Genomic DNA, 13,759 nt, shown 5'->3' on the forward strand with positions numbered 1-13,759 from the left:
TTAGGTTAAACTGACAGATTTTATTTCATACAGAGCCACATTTATAGACAACATCTGGTCTTTACATTTACTCTCTTTTTTGTTCACCAATGATGCTTGTTCCTGGGAAAGAGGGTATGTGATTGTTTCTGTCTGCCTCACAACTAACTTTGAATCTGTAAATTAAAGTCAAATTTACTTTTTTTGTTTCTTAGATATTTGTGAATCCTGCTCAAGCCTCACGGTCTGCTTGTGCTATTCTTCTCATTAGTAAGTACTCTTAATTGCAGTTGTCTTCCTTTGAGTCCTTTTGACCCCTTGTAGGATCTGTGAGGCAGTAGGGTCCAGCAGAAGATCCTTAATACTAATCTCAAGTCTTAATCAATTAGACCCCCTTGGAAGACATTGTTTAATGAGTTGGAAGGACCTCAAATTCTACTTCTAGCCTATCAAACCAAATAACAACTCCCTAAGCGGCATAATTAACCTTCCCCTTGGCAACTTCTTCCACACTTGCCTTCACGTCACCTTGTTCAAAGTCTGTCTGAAATGTCTTTATCAACCTGTTTATTGCTGAAGTCTAAAGGGAGAAGTCTCTTTTCTATAAGGCCTATAAACCTGACTGTACCAGCTGGTATAGTGAAGTAACTGAGTAGATGGCACTGTACCTCTTTTCTCAGTATCCCCTGCTCTTGCTGTGGCAAATGTAGCATGTATGATCAGCAAGATCCAAGTATTCCTGTCTGCAAGCTGTGTACAACACACATGACTGGGTGGTGGTATGGTCTGCTGTTCTGAAAAATACTCCTGGTAAGGGTCATAAGGTGTTTAGGAGCACAGCGGCCAGTAGTGCTTTTCCTTCTTGTGTGTTAAGCAAACTTACTCTCATTTCAGAGAAGGAGCTTGGAAGTCTGGAGAGGACAAGACTAACATTTTCAAAACTACTGTCCCATTATACCAGTGCTTAGGTACAGCCTTAGCCCTTGGTATTCAGAGGTGATGTGGATTGCTTGAAATCATCTATACTACAAGAACAATTCAAGTAATCTCAGCCAAATGAACAGATGTAGGGGCAGGTATAAGAAAGTTATATTTAAAGTTGTATTTAAATCATATGGTATTTTCCTCTTCAGTAACATATAGTACGTATATGTAAATGGAAGGTGGACCTTTCTGTATCCTTATAAAGAGAAATGGAATTGAGCAAGTTCATGGAAATTGAAGTGAGACTCAATTTACTGCAATTAGTACAATTAGAATTGTGAAAACACACCCCACCTTCCCTATTTCATTCACATTTTTGTAATAAAAAGTTGATGGGTCAATAATTTTTTTAATAATTTTTTCCCTCCCTGAAATTAATACCCAATATTGAATTAAGGAGCAAACAAGAGGCTGACCCTTTTGGTGTCAGTGATAGGAGGGAAAGGAGTGAGTTGATTCTTTTAGATTTTACACACCACAATTACTTAGGACTCTTGTGAGCTAAAACTTGTCCTGTAGAGTATTACATCTCCAGGAAAAGAAAAGGGAAAAGGAGTTTTTGATCTGAATAAAGCTAGTTTGTACCACATAACAGCACCATAGAGGGTTGTGGCTTTAAGTGCTAAACAACTTTGACAGAAGGACTCTAGTATACCCTATAGGTACGTAATTTTTCTTTGTAACTGACTGCCTTTCAGCCCTGAGTTTAGCACAATAATGTGTTAATGCCCCTGCACCCTTGGCCTGTTTCCTGAATTGGCTTTTGTATTAAAATAGGAGCTATTCCTAGTTATTTTATTTTTACCTTCTTTTATTTAGATACTAGCTCATGCAATAATAACTCAGGTAATAACTTAGGACACTAGGTCAGTGATGCTCTTTCCCACTCCACCTCCATCTGTAGCCTCTGTAGACCAAGTTACAGTACATCATCAGTTGCACAATGGATAGCAGATTTGAGACTTTGAATAATAATGTGATTCAAGGTATCTTGAACCCTCTGTAATTACTTTTATTAAGAGATGACCTACTGTTTAATTAGCAAGTGATTTGGAATCAGTACATACAGTAAGTTACATTTCACATAAGATAGTCTTAGAAAGATACTTTTCTTCCTTTTGGAAAAAAAAAAAAAAAAAATCCCTGGCTGTATTCAATCACATATTGATTGTCAATTAGTTCTGAAGAGGCAATGGAGATAATCGTAGTGCACAAAGTGCCGCAGCCTTTGAAAAACAAAAGTATATTTTCTCATGAAGTGATAACTTTGGTGTCATAATCATGATCATCTAACTAGCAGTGGACAGCAGGGAGAAGCCAGGTTCCAGCTGTGCCTATAAGCTGATGCTGGTACGTACCTACCAGCTGCACAGGAATGAAATTTTACAAACACTTTCTGTCACTGTTGCACAGACCTTGTTCCAAGGGTCTTCGGGTTCCTCAATGGCATGGCTCCTGCCGCTGTTCAAAGAAGGTGCAAGTATCAACAAAGTGAACAACCTAACTAGTTGCCTAGAGCCCTGAAAAACCTTGCTGAATCCAGCAGTGTTTAGCAAATGCTCGGCATCCTCAGGCATCTTCATTTTCTTGTCTCCTGAGTTTAACTCTCAGAGGTATTCAGTTTTAATTTTTTCTCCTTTGAGATGCTAATGAATTATAAGGCATAATCTGAGAGTGATTTATCTTAAAATGTCTGTAATTCCCACATTAAAATACTCTATTCAGGATGGGGGAAAAAAAAAATCCACTCTGATCTGCCGGCAAGAAGCCCCATAGCTCTTAATGACCCTCCAGTAATGCTGCTCTGTGAAAGCATCTGGAGTCTCAGGGGATTACTGGAGTAGTTTGAGACTCATCAGAAATGTCCTCTTAGTTCAAGCATAGTTTATACTGTACTAGCCTTTAAAGGTGACACTATCAGGTTACACAGATGGCTGGGTGTTCTGGAAACCCCAAAACAGATCTGCTCCTGTCACCTGGTGCTGGCAGACGGTGGGGAAAAATCTTCACTTTGGTAGTTTGGACCTCTGAACTCAGTCAGTGATTACAAAACTAAATTTTGCCAAACACTGAAATTAAAATCACAAAGCAATAGAAGCCAAGTTTCTCTAAAATAAGTAGACTTACCAGAAAGATATGACTTGGAAAACTAGACTGGAAGCACATGTTGTTCTTTGGTTCTGCTCTGGGTTTTTTTTGGGTTGGATGGTTTGTTTGTTTTTGAATAATTCTTTCTTTTTCCAGTGCAAACAATGCAGATTGTTTAGATCATGCATCTATAATACATGTTAATTTTAATGTTAATTATAAAATGTTGGTGTGGTATTGTGGGAATATTTTTGCACAATTTTCATCATTGCCAGTATACATTAAAAAAATAAATTTCTTTTAGTTTTGAAGTAATAAGTCCAATGTGTATATGAATACTGGTCCTTCATCTAAATTCAGCATGTGTGTTTGGTTGCCATGTGTTACAGATGCTGCTTTGTGACTGAAGCCTCATGCACGACAATATCTGGCATCTCCGAGAAGACTGCACAGCACAGTCAGTTCAGCAAGTCTTGACTTATTTATTCAAACTCAAGTTACAATTGCAAAATTGTTTTGATTAGCTCTTGATGGCTTTAGATACCCTTGCAAATCAGTAGATGAGGTATAAGTTTAGAAAAAAACTCAAGGAATCTTACCCATTTTGTCAGTTTATATATTGTGTCTTGATTTGGGCCCTGATTTCAGGGAGAAGTTTCTAGGCCAGTACTCAGAGTACTGATATTGTTAAAGCAGTCAAGGCTATGGTTTTAGACCTCAAAGATCAGGTTAAACATCCTAAAGAATAACGTAACCAGACCTGCTAAGATGTTGAGGCCAACAGCTTCATTTCTGAATATACAGATATTGTAGTTGGGGAGAAAACTAAGAAATCGTTTTGGATTTGGAATACCTTTGTACTCAATCAGTGCAAAGGAGAATTGAAAGAGAAAGGAACTATGTCTGTGCAAACCCCTCTCCCCATAGAAACGCACACTCATGTTCCCTAGCAAGAGTCAACTGGGTCTCGAGTCACAACTTTGCTCACCCATGGGTTGTTTGTCACGTTGTTCAGTTTTTTTCACTTTATAGTGTTTCTTGCTGACAGGCCTGACCTGAATACTGGAGTTATGAAGAAGAAAAAAGTCACCCTGATGGAGGATAGATAGTGACAAAGACTTTATTCTCCTGTCCAGACCATCAGCTGAGAGGGACCTGCTATCAGCAGTAACTGAGCCTTGAATCGCACGTTTTCATGCTGCAGGCGGGAGATGGTCTTGAGTTACAAAGCTAAGTCTCACATCAATTAAAGTCTGTGTGCACAGCAGCTGCATTCAGAAAGGTGAAAAAGATTTAATCTTCACCTTTCACCTTGGGTCAAAATACAAGGTTACTAAGACAGACTGTTATTAAAAATGGATTGTTTCTGCCAACTTAATGCTAAAAGTTTGCAGTTATTACAAAAGCATTTTATTACCTGTTCCCTTTGTTAAGGAAACTTGCTGTTAAATAGTAAGGAAGTAATAAAACAGTTGAAAGGAACAAATAAATATTTATATCAGATTTCCAAAGTCCGTAGCAGCTTTGGGCTTTCTTTTTGATAAAAATTAGAAAATTATTCTGTACTGCATCTTACTGGGGAGTAGATTAATTATTCTGATTGAGAATAGAGAGATTCCCAGGTCTGAACACTAAAGATGAACTTAGCTTGAACAGATGTACAGTGGGAGCAAGATTTTATTTTAGTATGAATATTAATTTAAGAAACAAACCCTGTATGAACCACTAACTTCTCAGCTACGTCACAGAGATCATATGTCCAAATTCAGCTCACCATTGAAGTCTCTGAGCATCTTCCATTGTTTTTCAGGGGAAGGTGAATAAAGTCCTAAAAGGAACACATTGCTGATCTGTGTTCTCAGGATGCACTAAATAAAAGCAAGGTATGATTGATCACATTGGTATCTCACTGTGTTTTAGATGTTGTCTGTGATTCGAATTTGAGGCCAAACATCTTCATATTCAAATAAATAAATTCCTGTAGTCTTTGTGTCTCTTTCTACATCTAAATGAAGAAATCGCACCAGAGAGATAAATATGGATATTTTCTGTGGTTTTATACAGCCTATTTTCCAAAGTTTTGTGGAGAAATATTTAACTGTAAGAATATATATGCATTCTAAATATGAGGTCAAAACCTGTGTTTCTTATGGGTAAAGGTCTGCCCCTGCTAAAGTCAATGGAATCTTTGTCATTGACTTGGAAGGCCATGAATGAACTGCCTGTGAACAAGGGAAAATCTTACTGTCATTAATGTACAGAAATTTTGTAGTTCCAGTTTTATGTCATTAACCTCAGGTAGAGTAAAGCTATCGTAACAGAATAGGAAAAACAAGCTGTGCTGCTAGCAACTCTTACTCCTTAAGGATAATGTTTGGAAAGACAACTCAGCCAAGAAAGCCGAATTTAGAGAAGCAGTTTTCATCTAACGTAGGAGTCAAATAGACAATCTGGCGTGTGTCTGTGCTGCGTTCAGTGGCGCTCACTGCAATTGTGTGCCTTTGAAAAAGTGATTCTGACTATGCATTAGTCCTCTGTGCAAAGAGTGTCTATGTCATGACGTGTGCATTGTTTGAGTTATAACTGAATATGACTTTTTAATATATTCCAGATACGTTAAGCAACAACTGAAGAAGTATGTGGAGCACGTTCTAGTTTTTGTTCTGAAACATGTGTATTTTATTTATAATGTGGACACTGTACAGTCATCACAATAGTTACACTCTGACATTTAGCTTTTTTTTTATTAAAAAACAATATCTTTATTAAAATTGCAGCAGTGTTTTTAATTAATTTATTTACACAATCATCTTAGTCTATTTAGAGTTTGAATGATACAGAGTAATACTGATCATCACTTGCACCTTAAAAAAGGTTCTGTTCAGTGGTTCCAGGTCTGGAACAAGTCACTGGGGGTTAGATCCCTTATGTCATAGGATGACTTTCATCCAAAAAATATAGAAATCTTCTTGCATATATGGTGTCTAAATAAAGGTTAAAAAAAAAAGAACTGAATCTAAGTGTCAAAGCACCTCCCTGAGTTGCTGAAAGCCTAAAATAGTAGCTAAAATTGACTAACCTCATTGTAATTTTTACACCTTCGGTGTATTCTTATACCTTCAGGGTAAGAATTCTGCAAAAATTTTGTCTGCCAGAGGGCAATGTAACCGTGTGTTTGAGGAGTCCAAGGATATAAACACCACTGGATGCTCATGGGCATTGCTGTGTCTTTAGAAGAAAGGAAGCGTAATAACTGAGGAGGGCAGTACTAACTGAGGGGAAAACTTGACATATGCTGCTTCTCTTATTTCTTTCAAAAGCAAGGAGCCTCAAGGACTTCCACTGCAGGTGAGGAATGCTGTAGAGGAAGAGCCATGTTGGGCCACAGAAGTTTTGATTTCATGGTGTTTGAGAATCTACTGGAGCTTCCATGTGCCTCTGCTTAGAAATCAAATACGTGGGTGTTAGGTGTTTGAGACACAAGGAATCCTTCTGACCTGTACTGCTGTCACAGATCTTCTAACAGTGAGTGAAAGGTGTCTCTTTCACTTTGATATGGAGTAGAAAAGAATATTTATTTTCAAAGAATTAAAAAAAGATGAGATTACAAGAATTTGAAATACTGAATATTGAGTCAAAAATAACATGTGAAAACCTTACAGATATTAAAGCTCTAAATATCTTTTGCTAATCGAAAGTCATCATGTAGTCCTTGTGACTGCTGTCAAGTTCTCATATAAGGTGGATAGAACAAGCTTTCCCAATCCATTGTTGGCACAATGAGAGGGAAATTGCATGTGTAGTTAATAAATAGCTGTGTCTCTACAGTGGTCTGCAAAGAGCAGCTTTGAAAATTTAGTGCGGAGACAGAAAAAGAAAAGAAAACGAAGAGGAGACAAGAGAGAGAGAGGGAAAAGGGAAGAGAAAGAACAAGGGAAAAAAAATGCCTTACAGGTTAGAAACAATTTAATAAAGCAGTCACATCTTTTCCAAAACTCCACTTTCTGCCTATGCAGTGCTGTTACATTCAACTGGCAAAGTAGAAGGGGAAACCCAGTCTTGAAGACACAGAAGTCTCAATTTTGCAGCAACCTCCAGTGAGAAGGCTTCTTGACCTCCTGGCTTTGGCACAGCTCCACCATACACCTCTCCCTATATGCTTCCCCCTGGCTTCACACAGGTACCAGGATCGCTTGCATGCAACCTCATCTAGGGCTGTTTCCCAAGTCACCTGAAATAATATTGGCAGTGCAGAATATAAACACATCGCTGTGTACCACCTTATTAAACACAGATGTGGTTCTTGTGAGGGCCTTGTTATCTAGAGGTGAGGCCTCACCTTCGTTTGCTTGGGTACCAGGATCCTACAAAGAGATCTGTGTTGTACTCCATGAATGCAGTGGTAGCAAAACCAGCTGCAGCCTCAGGTAGGGCCTTTCTGTAGGGGCTGCACAGACGGAGGGCAGAGGGGTTCCTCCAGTCCTGACCTCCTCAGGAGTTAAGGTCAGGAGGCTGCTTTTTTGTTTGTGCATTAAGTATGTTAAGTGCCAGACTTTGGAAGGCCTCAGCTAAGCTGATAATGCTTTGAAAAATTCACCACCAAAATCTGAAAAGCTTTATAAAGAACTTTTGAAAATATAGCTGTTGCTACCTATGAATTCATTAATCTAGAAAGCCAAGGATACTAGAATGTCTAGCATACTAGAATGTCAAAACTAGTGTTAGAAGTGCATATAGCTGATGCCTTTCTGTGTTTGAGCGGGGTTTCTTCGGTGTTACTTTGTTTTTAAGTGTCTTATCAGCTGTGGTTAATATATAATTTGCTTCTGGTGAGGGGCTTGATTAAATACTGGAGTAATCTCATTGTACTTTTCCTTCATTACAATTTTTATACAAACTTGCTAATTTTTATTAGACTTCTACTGGGACTTTTCTGCTCCAGGACAGAATTTCTGCCAAAAAGAGAGGGGCTGACAGAGATTTCACTAGCACTTTATTCAATAGCGTTACGTGGGCTGAGGTAAGTTTAGTTACAAGCCTTTAGTCCAAATTGGACAGATGAGAGCTCTGACTACCAGGCTTTTAACTGGGGCTGCATGGATCTCTCCTGACTTTTTGGGGTTTTTTTTTTGCATAAAACTTCAAAACGCCTTGTTTTTAATCCCAATAGGGAACAGGAAAAGATTTTTTTTGAAAGCTGAAAAAGTTTCATGGTACAGAAACACCATTTCATATCCATATGTAATCCAGAATTGAGATTGTCAGTGCAGTCTGAATTTTGTCTTTGATCTCTAAAAGAGAAAGGCAGCCCATGAAAATACTGCTGAACTAAAAGAACATACAGAGGCTTAAAGTGCCACATTCTGATAGAGGGTAAAATGGCATTCTGATGGGCTGCATCCACCAAATCCAGGCCTCAGTGAATTTAGGAGGGAGACTTACAGTGCAGTAAAGAGACCATTTCAAAGCTCTGAAATTTGATTTTACTTTTTATCTAAACCTTATCTGAATGTATTTCCTGGATTTCTAGTCACGTTATCTGATTTTTGACTGTTTGTTTTCCCAGAAGTACAACAGAGCAAATCACTTCTTGGCAAAGAATATACACATCCAGCAGATTTCTCTGTGGAGAGATCTTTTAATTTGATGAACACCTCAGATGCATCTTAGTTGATTATGGCTTAGTAATAGATAGGCAGAGAGATAAATAGCACTCTGCCTCTCCCCAAGTCCTGGAGAAGCGTGTGCCAACCATGTTCCTTGCCGCACCTGCAAAGCAACTTTGAGGGCTCCCATCTTTTATAAAATCAATGAGAGCCCCATTGCCTGGCTGCACTCGACCTGCAAGGCCCTGGTGCAGGAGATTGGTATACCACTGTAAAACTGGTGTAATCGGGACATTTTCAGTGGATGTTAACAAATTCTGATAAGCTCAAACACATCCTTCAGTTGATCATTAATGATCTCTATAGGAAGAGATGTACCAGTATGGAAAATAAGTTCTATATATCTTAGTATGGATCTATTGCCACCAGAATGTAAGAAAAGTATGGCATAATTATTAAAAAAGCCATAAAAGCATGCGCTGAACATCCTCCCAGATCAGCAAGGAGCAATGGGGCACTGAGTGACCTGAGATGGCTTAGTCGTTATCTGCCTCCTACTCTGATTTTGTTCATGGAAAACTTGTTTTCCTCTCTGTGAAAGCATTCACCTAAAACATTAAATAATGAAATTCAAATGTACTGAGTTAATCACTGGAAAAGTGCTTCATCTGAAAACTCCACGGGGGATCACGTTTCGGAACACAAGTGTCCTTGTACAGTATGCGTTTCCCCTTCGGTTCACAGGTTTGCTCATGCAGAGATTTAGAGTAATATTGAATTACTGCCTAAAGCTATGCCTGACTATCTTTTTCATTAATTACCTTCCATGGCTTTGGGACAGATTAACTGATAAATTTGTGAATCCCTGGTGTAGTAACCTTTACCGTGTACTTAGAATAACTAATAGGCATGTAATCTCAGAATCTGCAAAAAACTTTTTTCTTTCTTCCTACAGATTATTACTGTGCTCTTGCTATCTGAGTTGCTGTCCATGCTGCTGTATTGTCTTGGCTAAAAGATGCTGCTAAACCAACAACTAGGACCTCTACAACAGATTTCTATGTCCAAAAGGAAGATTGGTATGACTTTTCAGAAAATATATTTGTTTCTTTTTTCATATGTTACTATTAAAGATGGGTGAAACTATATAATGCCCTGTGTTATTTTTTCTAGGCAACAAATGCTTAAGAGTAGTCTAAGAAATGGAAATCAACCAACCATTTTTCTGTTGTGTTTTTTTTGGGGTTTTTTTTGTGTGTTTGTTTGTTTTGGTGTTTTGTTTTTTTGGGGTTTTTTTTTTTTTTTTTTCCCTTGGCAAAATGTCTTAGAAACTGGTCATTCTGGAAAAGTAGTCACATTGCCTTAAAAAAAAAAGCCTCGTTTCTGTTGTAGCTGAGTTTTGTGTTTCTCTAGCCTGTCCTTCAGCAAACTAACTGTTGCAAGTTATTTGACCAGAGTACCTCCTTCTCCTCTGTGCAAAGATTACTCAGATTTTTAAAAACTTTAAATTCAGTGAGTAGCATTTCAGTGTCTGGATGGCTATTGTCTCTTTTGCTTTAATTTTTTCTTGTGGGTATTCTTACTGCATAATCTAGCTAGACACTATTGCTGAACAGGAACCTTGCTGGGGTTGCTTGAAACTTCCCATATGTAATCCAAAAAGCTTTGCTTTAGGTCATCATTGCAAGTCAAAAGAATCACTTGACCACAGTCTGAAGAAATCAAATAAAGCCAGATGTCAATGTTCTAAAACATATATGAAGTGTGAACTGAACTAATGTGCTTGCATATTTGTTTCTAAGGCCTTTGCATTGAAGTATGTAATCAATTATTAATAATATGTAATAATACCATCTCTTTACCAGGAAATTATCTCAGGTGAACAAATCTTTTCACTAATACCATTGTAGTAGGTCAGTTTATATCTATTTCCATTCACTGGATTGGATCAGAATTGGTTATCTGCCCCTTTATCAATTCCCCAAGAACCTCAATTTCTGTACCCTCAACATCTTGACTATGTTGTTGCTCTCACATGTGCAGTATCTTTTTTACAATTAGTTTGGGTATGTATAATCTAAAGGATGGTTTGGAAGAGCATGAAAGAATACGAAAAGCAGTTCAGGTGATGCCAGTGGAGGAAAAGCCAATTGCAGAACATTTTATTCCTCTGGCAAAGCAGTGCTTGAATGAGTCACAGTATTGCATACAAATAGGTAATTATGCAAATATAGACATGGAGCAGATGATTCCAGGGCAAGATTCATGGATGGGGCTAAAAGAAGTTGGGTTTCAAGGATGAGATTTTTTAATACATTTGCTATTGATCTGTTAAAAATTGGTTTTGAGCTCTCATCCATGACAGATTAGATCTAAACTTAAGGTTTTCATCAATATATCTTCTCTTTTCCCACGTAATCATATAGTCTTTCTGTTACTCCTATATAGTTTATTTAAAGTTTTTTACAAGGTTGACTGAAAAAGAGAGGCATTTACTCAGTTTAAAACATTAAATATCCAGTCTTAATAATTAAATCTGTGGATGTAAAAACATACTGAAAGAATAGGGAAACTCAATTACACTTTCAAAGCTTTAAATATGGAAGAGAACTACGGGGAGGGAGAGTAGCGCAATCAGAGCCTTTTTGATTTGTTAATCTTGTTTGACACTGATAAGGAATTTCCTTCAGTAGAAGATATTTTAAAAATTACCAGCAAGGCTGTGTATCCCCAAAAATATGGGAGTAGCATTGCCAGTCTATAGTTTCTTAGGGTGAAGAGAGCCTTGGCTTGCATGCCCAAGCAAGCAAGTCAGTTTTATAGCAACCTCTGTCCTCTTGAGCCTGAACACTCTGATTACTAAGCATCCATATAATTTATGCCTATAGGACTGCTATTCCTCAGAGTAATTTTTCTTCCATCTGTTCAGCTTGAATGGAGAACATTTGTTAAACGGTGTTTGGATGGATGTTGGCAGTAAAATGCATGCCCACCCTGATGTTAGGCTAGTTAACTGGTCTTTCTAGGCACAAAGCTGACATTGTTAGACGAGGCAGAGCTTGAACAAGTACAAATATAAGAGAGCACATTTTCTTCTTTTTTTATAATCTTAAGTATTCTTTCCCATTGTTCTTCTAAAAAGAGTTAAGATAACTAACTAAATACCCACTTAGAATAATTAGAAGTAGTTGAAGTCCACCTGTCAGTTGTATAAAGTCAGATTAAGTCCAGTCTTTGCAGTCTGATACTTTTTCAGATTCAAGAAGCCAGAGCCATGTAAACATTGAAAGTAATTATGTCTCCGTCTCCTCCTCGTCTTCCTTCCCCCGCCCCGCCTCTTTTCTTTATAAAGTTAGTTAGTTTCAGAGTCCGCCAAAAAGCCTCTGGCATTCACTGGGGGATTGAATTTTACATTCTTCAGCAAACAATGTCTGTCTCCAGAAATGCAAGAGGAAAACACTGTTTTTCTTTTTAATCTAATATCAATGTCTAAGCCTAACAGAGCTCTGATTTTCAAGCCTGAGGAACATCTTGTGTTGATGTTAGTATGTGTCTTTTTAAGCTTCATTTGTTATCTTTAAGCAGCTGCTAAAGTGTAAACAAGTTCTTTTTCTTTTCTGTATTAACAAAACTTATCCAAACGCTCCACTGCTATTGTGCTTGTTGGGCTATGCTAACAGCAGTGAAAGAACATTATTGAATACAGCGAATGTTTGGTTTATTTCAAAGCCTTTCTAAGCTATAAATCATCTATGTTTCTTTTCAGCCTTCTCTTTTTCCTTACTAGTAGAAAATTAAATTAAACCAGTTAACCAGGAGATAGTAACATAAGTAACATAAGTTATCTGTTTGGGTTTTTTTTTCAAGTATAATAAAGAAGGAATTTCATATTTGACAGTGACTTTACATGTAAAACTCATGTATGACCTAAAATTTTGAAAGTGATGTTGGGTGAGCATTTTAAAGGAGGTCTGATTTCTCAAAAAGCAGGAAGTACAAAACATTGTTCCTTTCAAGGTAAATCAAGCTGAAATCTGACCTTTTTGGATTATTTATACACAGAACATATACACATTTCCCCCTCCCTGTGTTACCCCAGCTCTATATTTCCCTGCCAGACCACAAACTTTCCAAATATGAAAAAAAAAAAGGGGGGGAAGAAGTTATTTTAAACATTTTGCATATAAACAGGAGTAGAAATGTGTCTATGTGTGTTAGAGAGGAAGTGCAACAGGTGACTTTCAGAACTGAAACTATTTACCACCTCCATTGATGTATACCCTACATAGAGCAAAATCACAGCCACCAGATATGGTTAGATTGCTAAGGCCACTCTTTGACGTTTACAGGGTGTATAAATCTTATAATCCTCTTCAGACCCTCACAGGAAAACTTCACAACTAGGAAAACAAACCATATTGCCAAATTATTCCTTACAGCTTTCCAGATTTTTTTTAATTTGCTTTCTTTCATTTTACTTTCTTAACTTGAGTTTTGCTTGATATACAATTGAAGAGTAATGATATTTGCCTAAAAACCCATGACACACACCCAAGGAAATGCACAAAACCATATTTTAAGACTGAACTATACAACTTGTGCATCTCCTTTAGTTAGCAGCATGTAAAGCGTGGCTCAGGAGTCTTCTGGCAACTTGAGGGCAGCAAGTGGCTTGCTCAGCCTGGCATTATTTAAAACCACTGAAGGATTGCACAGAGCTATGTGCAAGCAATTTGTGCCTCATCTGGTCGCCAGAGTTTTTTGGAACAGAGGGCACTTCTGGGCGTCTCTTCTCTTCCATGAGACTTATTCAGAAAGTTATTCTGGTTTGTTCTGTACAGGTTTTTAGTCCGCACACTCCACTGTCCTGTCTGAATATTTGCTGTAGGACATTAAGCGTTGGTGTTCTCCACTACAGCTTTGTCCTGTTCCATGCACATGTGGATATCTGTCCTGGAATGAATGAGTGTTCAGATACTTGTTTTATATTTATGTTGCAGAAGAAAAGAGCTAAAGAAATGTGCCTTAGGCTGGAGCTAAAGGCAGTCTCCTTATGAAGCAAATTCCCTGAAGAAGCTTTGTTTCCTACAGGTTGCTAGAAG

The 13,759-nt window shown here is 37.8% G+C and overlaps 1 long non-coding RNA gene across 1 annotated transcript; it reads left to right on the plus strand.

Annotated features, from left to right (window-relative positions):
- Positions 1-4,885: 4,885 nt before the first annotated feature.
- On the plus strand, positions 4,886-9,802 carry LOC147601324 (uncharacterized). Its single transcript, XR_015258287.1, has 4 exons — positions 4,886-4,934; positions 6,175-6,399; positions 7,068-7,231; positions 9,613-9,802. It is a non-coding gene; the product is annotated as an uncharacterized LOC147601324 (long non-coding RNA).
- The last annotated feature ends 3,957 nt before the right edge of the window (positions 9,803-13,759 follow it).

The sequence above is a fragment of the Chlamydotis macqueenii genome, chromosome 3, assembly GCF_036417535.1.
Source record: "Chlamydotis macqueenii isolate bChlMac1 chromosome 3, bChlMac1.mat, whole genome shotgun sequence".
NCBI lineage: Eukaryota > Metazoa > Chordata > Aves > Otidiformes > Otididae > Chlamydotis > Chlamydotis macqueenii.